Below are 13,869 nucleotides of genomic sequence, written 5' to 3' on the forward strand. Positions count from 1 at the left end.
AAATGACAAAGAGAACAAAATGCCACCTTTTGGAGGTTATGAGGGTACCTTCCATATGCTATATTCCAAGAACTAGAATTTAGACCCACAAGGCCAACCCAATGGTCTACACTCATCTTGACCTTAGGGTCCTCCTGGTAAAAGAAACAACTCAGATAAATATCTAATTTACGTAAAGAGGCCTTACTATTTTCAGGGACTAGTTCACCAATCCTTGAAATCAAGTGGCCAAGGGAACCCCATTTATAAGCTGGGATTGGTAGAGACAACCCAAGACCCTTGAAAACCCTGTTCCATCTCACAAGCCTGGTAGCTTACCACAAAAAATTCACTGTCAAAAATATTTGTGTTAGGACAGGTCGGAGGAAGCCATATAATTAGTTTTTTCATGTTTGTTTCTTATGAAAGAGTTTTGCTGGTTGTTGTGTTGTTGTTTTAAGCAACTCAGAATAAGAAATTTCAGACTCAGTTTTCAGCTCTTAACTAAGCAAGTCACTAAATGGAAATCGCACACACCTGTGACTAGTCAAACACTGGCTATTTTGTATTACACAGGGCCAGAGACAGGAGGTAGATGCAGAAAGCAGAATGTGTAGCAAGATGTAGGGATTTGCTCAGGCCCCCAGAATTGTGAATAGCATTGATAGGACCTCAGTGTAGGTCTCCAACACCTAGCCTGAGAGAAAATGGTAAGCAGGCAGTGTGGCACCATGAAAAGAGCCAGATTCCAAACAGGAGGGCTGGTAAAAATCCAGCACATGGCAGCAAACTTGACCAGAAACACGATCTCCTCTTTAAAAGAGGCAGGAGCTGCCTGCTGTTACAAAGAGCATTTTCCATTCAACAGGCAGTTACTGAACTGCATTTATTCATTTGTGGAGATATGTGAGTGAGGTACAGCCTATGATGAGCTTACAGACAGCAGGACTCAAGCCAACTTTATGGACAATGACAGTTCACAGCATGCTGAGATGTATGCCCCAGGAAAAAGGCAAAATGCTATGATTCCTCTGGAAAGGAAAATATGGCAGCATTCCAGATGGAAAATAAACAATAATGACACAAAACCTGTCCAATGTATTACAGTTATGATAATTTCTACAGAGTGGTATTGGCGCCAAAAGCAAAAAAAGAGATCAGTGGAATAGAGTTAGCAGACCAAAAACAGATCCATGTGGAAATTTAGCTTGTAATAAAGATGACCTCTCCAATTGGTAGGGTAAAGAAATACATGCAACAATTTGCCATCCACTCAGGAAAAGTTAAATTTAGATCATATGCCTAGCACCATAAACAAAACTGAATCCTAGAGAGTTTAATGAGCTAAATGAACAAAAGCCATATAAGTAATGAAAGAAACCATTTTTTTAACATCTTTATTGGAGTATAATTGCTTTACAATGGTGAGTTAGTTTCTGCTTTATAACAAAGTGAATCAGTTATACATATACATATGTTCCCATAACTCTTCCCTCTTGCATCTCCCTCCTTCCCACCCTGCCTATCCCACACCTCTAGGTGGTCAAAAAGCACCGAGCTGATCTCCCTGTGCTATGCGGTTGCTTCCCACTAGCTATCTATTTTACGTTTGGTAGTGTATATATGTCCATGCCACTCTCTCACTTGGTCACATCTTACCCTTCCCCCTCCCCATATCCTCAAGTTCATTCACTAGTAGGTCTGTGTCTTTATTCCCGTCTTGCCACTAAGCTCTTCATGACCTTTTCTTTTTTTCCCTTAGATTCCATATATATGTGTTAGCATACTGTATTTGTTTTTCTCTTTCTGACTTACTTCACTCTGTAGAACAGACTAACTCCATCCACCACACTACAAATAACTCAGTTTCCTTTCTTTTTATAGCTGAGCAATATTCCATTGTATATATGCGCCACATCTTCTTTATCCATTCATCTGTCAATGGACACTTAGGTTGCTTCCATGTCCTGGCTATTGTAAATAGAGCTGCAATGAACATTTTGGTACATGACTCTTTTTGATTTATGGTTTTCTCAGGGTATATGCCCAGTAGTGGGATTGCTGGGTCATATGGTAGTACTATTTTTAGTTTTTTAAGGAACCTCCATACTGTTCTCCATAGGGGCTGTATCGATTTACATTCCCACCAACAGTGCAAGAGTGTTCTCTTTTCTCCACACCCTCTCCAGCATTTATTGTTTCTAGATTTTTTGATGATGGCCATTCTGACCAGTGTGAGATGATATCTCATTGTAGTTTTGATTTGCATTTCTCTAATGATTAATGATGTTGAGCATACTTTCATGTGTTTGTTGGCAATCTGTATATCTTCTTTGGAGAAATGACTATTTAGGTCTTCTGCCCATTTTTGGATTGGGTTGTTTGCTTTTTTGTTATTGAGCTGCATGAGCTGCTTGTAAATTTTGGAGATTAATCCTTTGTCAGTTGCTTCATTTGCAAATATTTTCTCCCATTCTGAGGGCTGTCTTTTCGTCTTGTTTATGGTTTCCTTTGCTGTGCAAAAGCTTTTAAGTTTCATTAGGTCCCATTTGTTTATTTTTGTTTTTATTTCTATTTCTCTAGGAGGTGGGTCAAAAAAGATATTGCTTTGATTTATATCATAGAGTTTTCTGCCTATGTTTTCCTCTAAGAGTTGTATAGTGTCTGGCTTTACATTTAGGTCTTTAATCCATTTTGAGTTTATTTTTGTGTATGGTGTTAGGGAGTGTTCTAATTTCATACTTTTACATGTACCTGTCCAGTTTTCACAGCACCACTTATTGAAGAGGCAGTCTTTTCTCCACTGTATATGCTTGCCTCCTTTATCAAAGATAAGGTGACCATATGAGTGTGGGTTTATCTCTGGGCTTTCTATCCTGTTCCATTGATCTATATTTCTGTTTTTGTGTCAGTACCATACTGTCTTGATTACTATAGCTTTGTAGTATAGTCTGAAGTCAGGAAGCCTGAATCCTCCAGCTCCATTTTTTGTTCTCAAGATTGCTTTGGCTATTCGGGGTCTTTTGTGTTTCCATACAAATTGTGAAAGTTTTTTCTTCTAATTCTGTGAAAAATGTCAGTGGTAGTTTGATAGGAATTGCATTGAATGTGTATATTGCTTTGGGTAGTAGAGTCATTTTCACAATGTTGATTCTTCCAATCCAAGGACATGGTATATCTCTCCACCTATTTGTATCATCTTTAATTTCTTTCATCAGTGTCTTATAATTTTCTGCATACAGGTCTTTTGTCTCCTTAGGTAGGTTTATTCCTAGATATTTTATTCTTTTTGTTGCAGTGGTAAACGGGAGTGTTTTCTTTATTTTACACTCAGATTTTTCATCATTAGTGTATAGGAATGCAAGAGATTTTTGTGCATTAATTTTGTATCTTGCTACTTTACCAAATTCATTGATTAGCTCTAGTAGTTTTCTGGTGGCATCTTTAGGATTCTCTATGTATAGTATCTTGTCATCTGCAAACAGTGACAGCTTTACTTCTTCTTTTCTGATTTGGATTCCTTTTATTTCTTTTTCTTCTCTGATTGCTGTGGCTAACACTTCCAAAACTATGTTGAATAATAGTGGTGAGAGTGGGCAATCTTGTCTTGTTCCTGATCTTAGTGGAAATGGTTTCAGTTTTTCACCATTGAGGACAATGTTGGCTGTGGGTTTGTCATATATGGCCTTTATTATGTTGAGGAAAGTTCCCTCTATGCCTACTTTCTGCAGGGATTTTATCATAAATGGGTGTTGAATTTTGTCAAAAGCTTTCTCTGCATCTATTGAGATGATCATATGGTTTTTCTCCTTCAATTTGTTAATATGATGTATCACATTGATTGATTTGCGTATATTGAAGAATCCTTGCATTCCTGGAATAAACCCCACTTGAACACGGTGTATGATCCTTTTAACGTGCTGTTGCATTCTGTTTGCTAGTGTTTTGTTGAGGATTTTTGCATCTATGTTCATCAGTGATATTGGCCTGTAGTTTTCTTTCTTTGTGACATCTTTGTCTGGTTTTGGTATCAGGGTGATGGTGGCCTTGTAGAATGAGTTTGGGAGTGTTCCTCCCTCTGCAATATTTTGGAAGAGTTTGAGACGGATAGGTGTTAGCTCTTCTCTAAATGTTTGATAGAATTCACCTGTGAAGCCATCTGGTCCTGGGCTTTTGTTTGTTGGAAGATTTTTAATCACAGTTTCAATTTCAGCGCTTGTGATTGGTCTGTTCATATTTTCTATTTCTTCCTGGTTCAGTCTCAGCAGGTTGTGCATTTCTAAGAATTTGTCCATTTCTTCCAGGTTGTCTATTTCATTGGCATAGAGTTGCTTGTAGTAATCTCTCATGATCATTTGTATTTCTGTAGTGTCAGTTGTTACTGCTCCTTTTTCATTTCTAATTCTATTGATTTGAATCTTCTCCCTTTTTCTCTTGATGAGTTGGCTAATGGTTTATCAATTTTGTTTATCTTCTCAAAGAACCAGCTTTTAGTTTTATTGATCTTTGCTATTGTTTCCTTCATTTCTTTTTCATTTATTTCTGATCTGATCTTCATGATTTCTTTCCTTCTGCTAGCTTTGGGGTTTTTTTTGTTCTTCTTTCTCTAATTGCTTTAGGTGCAAGGTTAGGTTGTTTGTTTGACATGTTTCCTCTTTCTTGATGTAGGCTTGTATTGCTATAAACTTCCCTCTCAGAACTGCTTTTGCTGCATCCCATAGGTTTTTGGTCGTCGGGTCTCCATTGTCATTTGTTTCTAGGTATTTTTTTTTATTTCCCCTTTGATTTCTTCAGTGATCACTTCGTTATTAAGTAGTGTATTGTTTAGCCTCCATGTGTTTGTATTTTTTACAGATCTTTTCCTGTAATTGATATCTAGTCTCATAGCATTGTGCTCGGAAAAGATTCTTGATATGATTTCAATTTTCTTAAATTTACCAAGGCTTAATTTGTGACCCAAGATACGATCTATCCTGGAGAATGTTCCATGAGCACTTGAGAAAAATGTGTATTCTGTTGTTTTTGGGTGGAATGTCCTATAAATATCAATTAAGTCCATCTTGTTTAATGTATCATTTAAAGCTTGTGCTTCCGTATTTATTTTCATTTTGGATGATCTGACCATTGGTGAAAGTGGGGTGTTAAAGTCCCCTAATAAGGGTTTCCCTGGTGGTGCAGTTGTTGAGAATCTGCCTGCTAATGCAGGGGACACGGGTTAGAGCCCTGGTCTGGGACGATCCCACATGCCGCAGAGCAACGAAACCCGTGAGTCACAATTACTGAGCCTGCGCGTCTGGAGCCTGTGCTCTGCAACAAGAGAGGCCGCGAGGGTGAGAGGCCCACGCACCGCGATGAAGAGTGGCTCCCACTTGCCACAACTAGAGAAAGCCCTCGCACAGAAATGAAGACCCAACACAGCCATAAATAAATAAATAAACAAATTAATTAAAAAAAAAAAGTCCCCTACTATGATTGTGTTACTGTTGATTTCCCCTTTTATGGTTGTTAGTATTTGCCTTATGTATTGAGGTGCTTCTATGTTGGATGCATAAATATTTACAATTGTTATATCTTCTTCTTGGATCGGTCCCTTGATCATTATACAGTGTCCTTTATCTCTTGTAATAGTTTTTATTTTAAAGTCTATTTTGTCTGATATGAGAATTGCTACTCCAGCTTTCTTTTGATTTCCATTTGCATGGAATATCTTTTTCCATCCCATCACTTTCAGTCTGTATGTGTCCCTAGGTCTGAAGTGGGTCTCTTGTAGCCAGCATATATACGGGTCTTGTTTTTGTATCCATTCAGCCAGTCTGTGTCTTTTGGTGGGAGCATTTTATCCATTTACATTTAAGGTAATTATCGATATGTATGTTCCTATTCCCATTTTCTTCAATGTTTTGGGTTTGTTATTATAGGTGTTTTCCTTCTCTTGTGCTTCTTGCCTAGAGAAGTTCCTTTAACATTTGTTGTGAAGCTGGTTTGGTGGTGCTGAACTGTCTCAGGTTTTGCTTGTCTGTAAAGGTTTTAATTTCTCCATCACATCTGAATGAGATTCTTGCTGGGTAGAGTAATCTTGGTTGTAGGTTTTTCTCCTTCATCACTTTAAATATGTCTTGCCACTCCCTTCTGGCTTGCAGAGTTTCTGCTGAAAGATCAGCTGTTAACCTTATGGGGATTCCCTTGTGTGTTATTTGTTGTTTTTCCCTTGTTGCTTTTAATATGTTTTCTTTATATTTAATTTTTGAGAGTTTGATTAATATGTGTCTTGGTGTGTTTCTCCTTGGATTTATCCTGTATGGGACTGTCTGTGCTTCCAGGACTTGATTAACTATTTCCTTTCCCATGTTAGGGAAGTTTTCAACTATAATCTCTTCAAATATTTTCTCAGTCTCTTTCTTTTTCTCTTCTTCTTCTGGGACCCCTATACTTTGAATGTTGGTGCGTTTAATGTTGTCCCAGAGGTCTCTGAGACTGTCCTCAGTTCTTTTCATTCTTTCTTCTTTATTCTGCTCTGCAGTAGTTAATTCCACTATTTTATCTTCCAGGTCACTTATCCGTTCTTCTGTCTCAGTTATTCTGCTATTGATCCCGTCTAGAGTATTTTTAATTTCATTTACTGTGTTGCTCATCATTGCTTGGTTCCTCTTTAGTTCTTCTACATCCATGTTAAATGTTTCTTGCATTTTGTCTATTCTATTTCCAAAATTTTGGATCATCTTTACTATCATTATTCTGAATTCTTTTTTAGGTAGACTGCCTATTTCCTCTTCATTTGTTAGGTCTGGTGTGTTTTTACCTTGCTCCTTCATCTGCTGTGTGTTTTTCTGTCTTCTTATTTTGCTTATCTTACTGTGATTGGGTCTCCTTTTCACAGGCTGCAGGTTCGTAGTTCCCGTTGTTTTTGGTATCTGTCCCCAGTGGCTAAGGTTGGTTCAGTGGGTTGTGTAGGCTTCCTGGTGGAGGGGACTAGTGCCTGTCTTCTGGTGGATGAGGCTGAATGTTGTCTTTCTGGTGGGCAGGTCCACGTTTGGTGGTGTGTTTTGGGGTGTTTGTGGCCTTATTATGATTTTAGGCAGCCTCTCTGCTAATGGATGGGGCTGTGTTCCTGTCTTGCTTGTTGTTTGGCATAGGGTGTCCAGCACTGTAGCTTGCTGGTCGTTGAGTGAAGCTGGGTCTTGGTGTTGAGATGGAGCTCTCTGGGAGATCTTCGCCATTTGGTATTACGTGGAGCTGGGAGTTCTCTTGTGGACCAGTGTCCTGATGTTGGCTCTCCCACCTCAGAGGCACAGCCCTGATGCCTTGCTGGAGCACCAAGAGCCTTTCATCCACACAGCTCAGAATAAAAGGGAGAAAAAAATAGAAAGAAAGAAAGAAAGAGGATAAAATAAAATAAAATAAAGTTATTAAAATAAAAGATAATTATTAAGAAAAAAGTTTTTTAAGTAAAAAAAAAAAAAAAAACAAACCATTGGACAGAACTCTATGACAAATGGTGAAAGCAAAGCTATACAGACAGAATCTCACACAGAAGCATACACATACACGCTCACAAAAAGAGGAAAAGGGGAAAAAATAATATATCCTGCTTCCAAAGTCCACCTCCTCAATTTGGGATGATTCGTTGTCTATTCCGGTATTCCACAGATGCAGGGTACATCAAGTTGTGTGTGGAGCTTTATTCGCTGCTTCTGAGGCTGCTGGGAGAGATTTCCCCTTCTCTTCTTTGTTCGCACAGCTCCCGGGGTTCAGCTTTGGATTTGGACCCGCCTCTGCGTGTAGGTCGCCTGAGGGCGTCTGTTCCCCGCCCAGACAGGACGGGGTTAAAGGAGCAGCTGCTTCGGGGGCTCTGGCTCACCCAGGCCGGGGGGAGGGAGGGGTACGGAGGAGGCGGGGCCAGCCTGCGGCGGCAGAGGCCAGCGTGACGTTGCAGCAGCCTGAGGCGCGCCGTGCGTTCTCCCGGCGAAGGAGTCCCTGGATCACGGGACCCTGGCCGTGGCGAGATGCACAGGCTCCCGGGAGGGGCGGTGTGGAGAGTGACCTGTGCTCGCACACAGGCTTCTTGGTGGCGGCAGCAGCAGTCTTAACGTCTCATGCCTGTCTCTGGGGCCCGCGCTGATAGCCGCGGCTCGCGCCCGTCTCTGGAGCTCGTTTAGGCGGCGCTCTGAATCCCCTCTCCTCATGCACTCTCTTGCCTCTTTGGCAGCTGCAGACCTTTTCCCGGACTCCCTCCCGGCTAGCCGTGGTGCGCTAACCCCTTCAGGCTGTGTTCATGCCGCCAACCCCAGTCCTCTCCCTGCTATCCGACCGAAGCCAGAGCCTCAGCTCCCAGCCCCGCCCGCCCCAGCGGCTGAGCAGACAAGCCTCTCGGGCTGGTGAGTGCTGGTCGGCACTGCTCCTCTGTGCGGGAATCTCTCCGCTTTGCCCTCCGCATCCCTGTTGCTCAAAACCATTTTTTAATGTTTTATAATCTTGGAGTGAGGAAAGGCATGACATGAAACCCAGAAGGTACAATGGAATAAGACTGAGTGACTTGATGACAATTTACATTTTTAAGTTTGTATATAGCAAATATACTAATAAAAGTCAGCCTTTATTGTTATTATTAAATTCTTAAAGCAAGCCTATTAAGTAGGATAACCCTGTTCTTACTGATGAAGAGATTGAGGTTTAGAGAGATTTAACTCAGCCAGGACCATCCCACAGGCAGCTAAGAGCCCAGGCCCTGCTCATTCACCAACCCTTACCCCCACCTCGCTCCTTAGTGACTGGTAACATTTTTCTCAAAATAACTCTCTGAAATCAGGGTTGAGTAGCAGGAATAATACCTTGTGTTTCACTCTGTCTTTTCAAAGTGTTTTCTCTGTTATTATCTCACTCCATTCCCAGTATAGCCCCTTGCAGTGGGAATACAGGGCAGCTACAATCATCTCCATTTCACAGACAAGGAAATTGAGGTCTGACAGTCAGTGGCCTGCCCGGGTCAGGAGTTTGTGGAGCAGAGATGTGGCTGGACTCCAAAGCCCTTTGTTCCTGGTAGAAAGCTTTCTTCATTCCATCCTGTGGTCTCTCTGGAACGCTTACCAATGCTTTAGTGTCTTCAGCAGTGAATAGCAAAACACCTACTGTTCCCAGATATTTAAATGTAAATGCACACATCTGACAAGAGAATAAGAATCAAACCCTCTCTCAAAGATCCAAATAGCAGGCTTCTTTCTGCCACCTTCTAGCTTCACACTTGAGTTCTATGGGTAATGTTGCTGATGAGCGAAACTTCAATTAACTGTCAAAAGGAACATATTTTGGCAGCATTTTGGGAGCAGTGGGAATGGGGAGAGGGCCGTGGGCTGCGCGTGGGAGCAGGAAGAAGCTGCACTCTGCTCACTATTCACCTCCTGTCTAAGCACATTTAATTCCTCTGTATTCACCCTTTCTTGTGATGCTTGAATAGATTCTAACAACTGATATAACAAGTGGGTTAGGTGTGTATATATTCCCTGTAAGGGTACAAGCAGTTCCACTTAATTTATAATCATTTTTATTTCATTGAAAGACTCAGACAGTATCACAAGGTACTAATAATGTAAGTGTTCTACGGTATAGATTCACTTTATTGGAGATAATGGAGAGAGACTACAGAGGGCCCTTTCCACTGGAGTGACAGTCAGGCACGGCGTCATGAGATGGCATCATATATATAATGGGCCATGATCTTGACATAATTATGCTTTATGGATTTTAAAGGGATCTCCTCTCCTGGAGCCCACCATTAGCAGCTTTCTCAAGGTGCTTGGCTGTGTCTGAGCAGAATGGTTCACAACCAGTTTGGGTAAAACACAGAGGATGAGCCAGCCAAAGCTCTCTGGCCAGAGAGCTGGAAGGAATGACAGAGAGGCCACAACCTCAGGCTCCATGTCATACACCTCCACCACTAATGTCTGCCACGTTTTATCACTCCACTGAGATTACTCAACTTGCAAAATAGGGAAAGATAAAAGCACCTACCCCTTGATGTTTTGTGACAATTGTATAAGAAAGTGGGTGCATAAGAAGCCTTCAGCTAATGTTAAGCATTACCATTATTATTATTTACTCTCCATATTTTAGACCACAAATCTCAGCATACTTGCCTGGTTAAGAAAAAGGCAGTAAATTCACATATGTACTTTATTTTTCATCAATGGTAAAAAAAAAAAAAAACCTAACCTGCTTCACCTTGTAAGATTTTACAAAAAGGGTATATACTTCCAAACATATGTACAATAGATTTTTTTTTACACAATCAGAGGAACCAACAAAATATCCACAAATGTTGTATGCTAATTGCTCATCAACTAGCTCCACAGACTTTTTCATGGTTTTGCTTCACTGTCTCCACCTTCTCCTTGTGTAAAAGCATCACACTCAGGGCCAGTTGTTCCCCTGGCTCTTCTGCAGGTTTACATGCGGGCTGGATATCTTCCATTGGCTCCTCCAGATCTGCTCACCACCCTTTCTGCCCAGCTCGCTGGTGAAAGACTGCAGGTTCCCATACCCTCTGCTTCCCAGCCAAGAAGCACAGCAAAGGAGGAGAGCAAGGTCAGGTTATGCATCTTGTGGCCCCCTCACTCAGGCTCAATAGAGGCACCACTCATCTCAAGGAGAGCTTCCCTACAGGCCCTCTCCTTCCAGGTTTCTGTCAATTGGTCCCTCCCTTTCTCCCTTAGGATCTGGGGATGATAAGAGCTCCCCATGCAACTGGTCCCAGATTTCCCTACACCTCATCCCCACTTTTGTAAATAGTCTCTTCTTGAATTAGCTTAATTATCTGTTTACTAGCTGACATATTTTGCTTTGTCATGTGTCATGTGTCCTTTTGATATAAGACTTCCATTATGTTAGTCAGCATTCTTGTGGTTGAAAATGATAAAAATCCAATTCAAACTAGTCTAAGTAAAAATATAATAACAAAAAGCAATGCAATCTTTGGATATGAATCCAGGGGCTCAGACAAAGTCATAGGGACTCTGTTTCTCCATTTCTTATTTCTATTCTCCTCAGTAATGGATTCTCCTTAAGCAGTTTCATCCGCATGGTAGCAAAGGCAACTACCAATGATTGTGGACTTATACCATCCTCACAAAACTAATTTTAGTAAAAACATAGTTCTTCTTTACCAGAAGTTCCAGCAGAAGTCCTGGGAGGGCTCTAATTGGTTTGTCTTGGGTCACTTGACCAGGGATGGTATCCTGACTGGCCAGGTGTGAGTCAAATGCCTTGTAACCGGGAGATGGAGTGAGCCCCACCTGGACCACAAGGACTGAGAATAATGGGGAGAGAGGTAGTTCTCTAAAGAGATGCTAGTCCGAGAAAATATGCATATAACCATAAAGTTATAAACTCTTTTTTGATAACTCTGACTTTACCAAGTGACCCCAAAAGTCCTCAGAAATGTTGCATACACTCTCACTTCATCCCAGCTTACCCTTCTCCCTCCCTGTGTCAGAGTAGCATTGACATATATACACTACCAAACGTAAAATAGATGGCTAGTGGGAAGCAGCTGCATAGCACAGGGAGATCAGCTCAGTGCTTTGTGTCCACCTAGAGAGGTGGGATAGGGAGGGTGGGAGGGAGGCACAAGAGGGAGGGGATATGGGGATATATGTATACATATAGCTGATTCACTTTGTTACACAGCAGAAACTAACACAACATTGTAAAGCAATTATACTCCAATAAAGATGTTAAAAAAATGTAAAAAAAAAGAATGTTACATACAAACCCCAAATGGAACTAGTCTCCTTTTCATACTCTTCTCTTAGGCAAGAGCTACCTTTTTCTCTTGTACAGAAAAGAACACCACCAAAGAACTATACTTCAGGCAGGCACAGAGAGACCAAGGGATTTACATTCTTCATATCACACAGCAAGACACCTGGTGAATTTAGATACACAGATGGATTCAGCCTACCTGCTCCGGGATGGTACTCTTTCAGGACCAAAGCTAATTCCTATGGCTCATACTGTACCCAGGAGATTTCCTGGGGCCAATGCTCAGGAATAAAGTATGAAGGAAGGAGAAACAATTGCTACAGTAGGCCTTCTGAGGAAAAGGAGCACTTCAGGAGACAAGAGTTGAGTTCAGTGGCTCAAGTATGAAAGTCAAAAGACATAGGGCATAAAATTTAATGAGCACCAAAAGACAATATTACCTACCAGGGACCTTGTGCACAATGGTCTAGATTCATGGGATCATACTGTGTGCCAGCCATTGTGCAGGTTCTGAGGTACAATAAAGTGGAAGGCAGCTAACATCCCTGCACTCACTGAGCTCATGGGCAGAGAATCAAGCAGCCCAGGACAATGAATTGGGATAAGCACCTTGATAGAGGGCATACAGCTGGGGTGGGAACACACACAAGGACATCTAACTTAAGCTGAAGGGATCAGTGAAGACTTCTCAAGGGAATGATGTCAAGGCCTAAAGGGGGAGGAAGAGTGCAGCCGCAGGCCCAGGGGCCTGGAAGAAGAAGGAGCAGGGAGCAAAGGGAAAATTAAGAGTCCGGCATTCCTTCATTCTTCAATAAATGTTTTTCAGGGGCCACTCTGAGCTAGGCATCAAGAGTGCAGTAGTGAACAGGCCAGATGCCATCAGAGAGTTCATGGAAAATAATGAAGAATCCAAAAATAGAACAGTTAAATACAGACTGTGGTGAATCTCATGATGAGAGATAGAGAATATGGAGATGAGGGCTGGAGGGATTGCGTATTAAGACAGTGGTCAGGAAACATCTGAGGCAAAGCCTAGAGGATAAAGGTCAGCAGTCCTCTCAGAGCTGGGGAAGAGCACATCAAAAAGAGGAAATGGTATGAGGGCAGAGAGGACTTGGTCCATTTGAAGAAGAGAGAATAGACCAATTTGAAGAAGAGAAAGGAGGCCAACATGTGTGGAGTGTAGAGAGCAAAGGAGAGAGTGGTTGGAGGTGAGGTGGGTAGGTTAATCTCATGAGGGGCCAGGAGGCCGAGGTTTCATTCCACGTGCATGGGGAGCCTTTGGGAAACTTTAAATGAGGAGTTGTATGTTAGACAGATTGCTCTAGCTGCTTGGTGGAGAAAGGATTGTAGGAAGATCCGTTAGGATGTTACCTTAGTGGTCCAGGAGAGAAGTGACAGTGGCATGAACACAGTTGGTGGTGGTAGAGAAAAAGAGAAGTGGTGAGATTGGAAATATATCCATAGGTAGAATCAGCAATACCAGCAGTACTGGGTGAGGGAAAAGTAAAAGTAAAAAATAACTTGTAGGTTGAGCACAAGTGGATTGAGCTGGAGTCCAGCATATGTGACAGGTGTTGAGGGATGAGGCAGGCCAGTGTACAGAGTCAGATCAGAAAGCTCCTTAGACATCCTACTAAGGAGTACACTTTATCATGAGGGTGGTGGGGAGCTCCCTGAAAAATTTGGAGAGATTATTTTGTTGTTTTAGACATATCACTCTGGAGATCCTATTAGAAAGGGGAAGCAAGATGATAAGGGGAAAATTGGGATGAGGGGGTGCTGATGGGCTAACGCAGGCAGGGGTAGTGATGCCCTTTGAAATTTAAGTGGGTGTGCTGTTGTTGCATCTATCAGTGATACAGAGAGTATGAAGTGCACTTAGCGCCTGGGAACCTGCCTGGTGGTGCATGCGGGTCCCCATTGGGGACTGAGGATAGAGATAGATCCTTGCAATGTCTTCACCCCCATCCCCACAATCTGTGGACTGCAGAATTCCATCCTCCTAGCAAGCCACACAGGACTCCATTTTCCTACCTAGTCTGACTGTAGGAAACTCCCCCAGGAAATACCAAGAAAAAGATCTTGCAAGGCAAGCTACTCCGGAAAGGGGGTAATACTAACTTATGGTAATTT

Source organism: Balaenoptera ricei, chromosome 19, assembly GCF_028023285.1.
Source record: "Balaenoptera ricei isolate mBalRic1 chromosome 19, mBalRic1.hap2, whole genome shotgun sequence".
NCBI classification, from domain to species: Eukaryota; Metazoa; Chordata; class Mammalia; order Artiodactyla; family Balaenopteridae; genus Balaenoptera; species Balaenoptera ricei.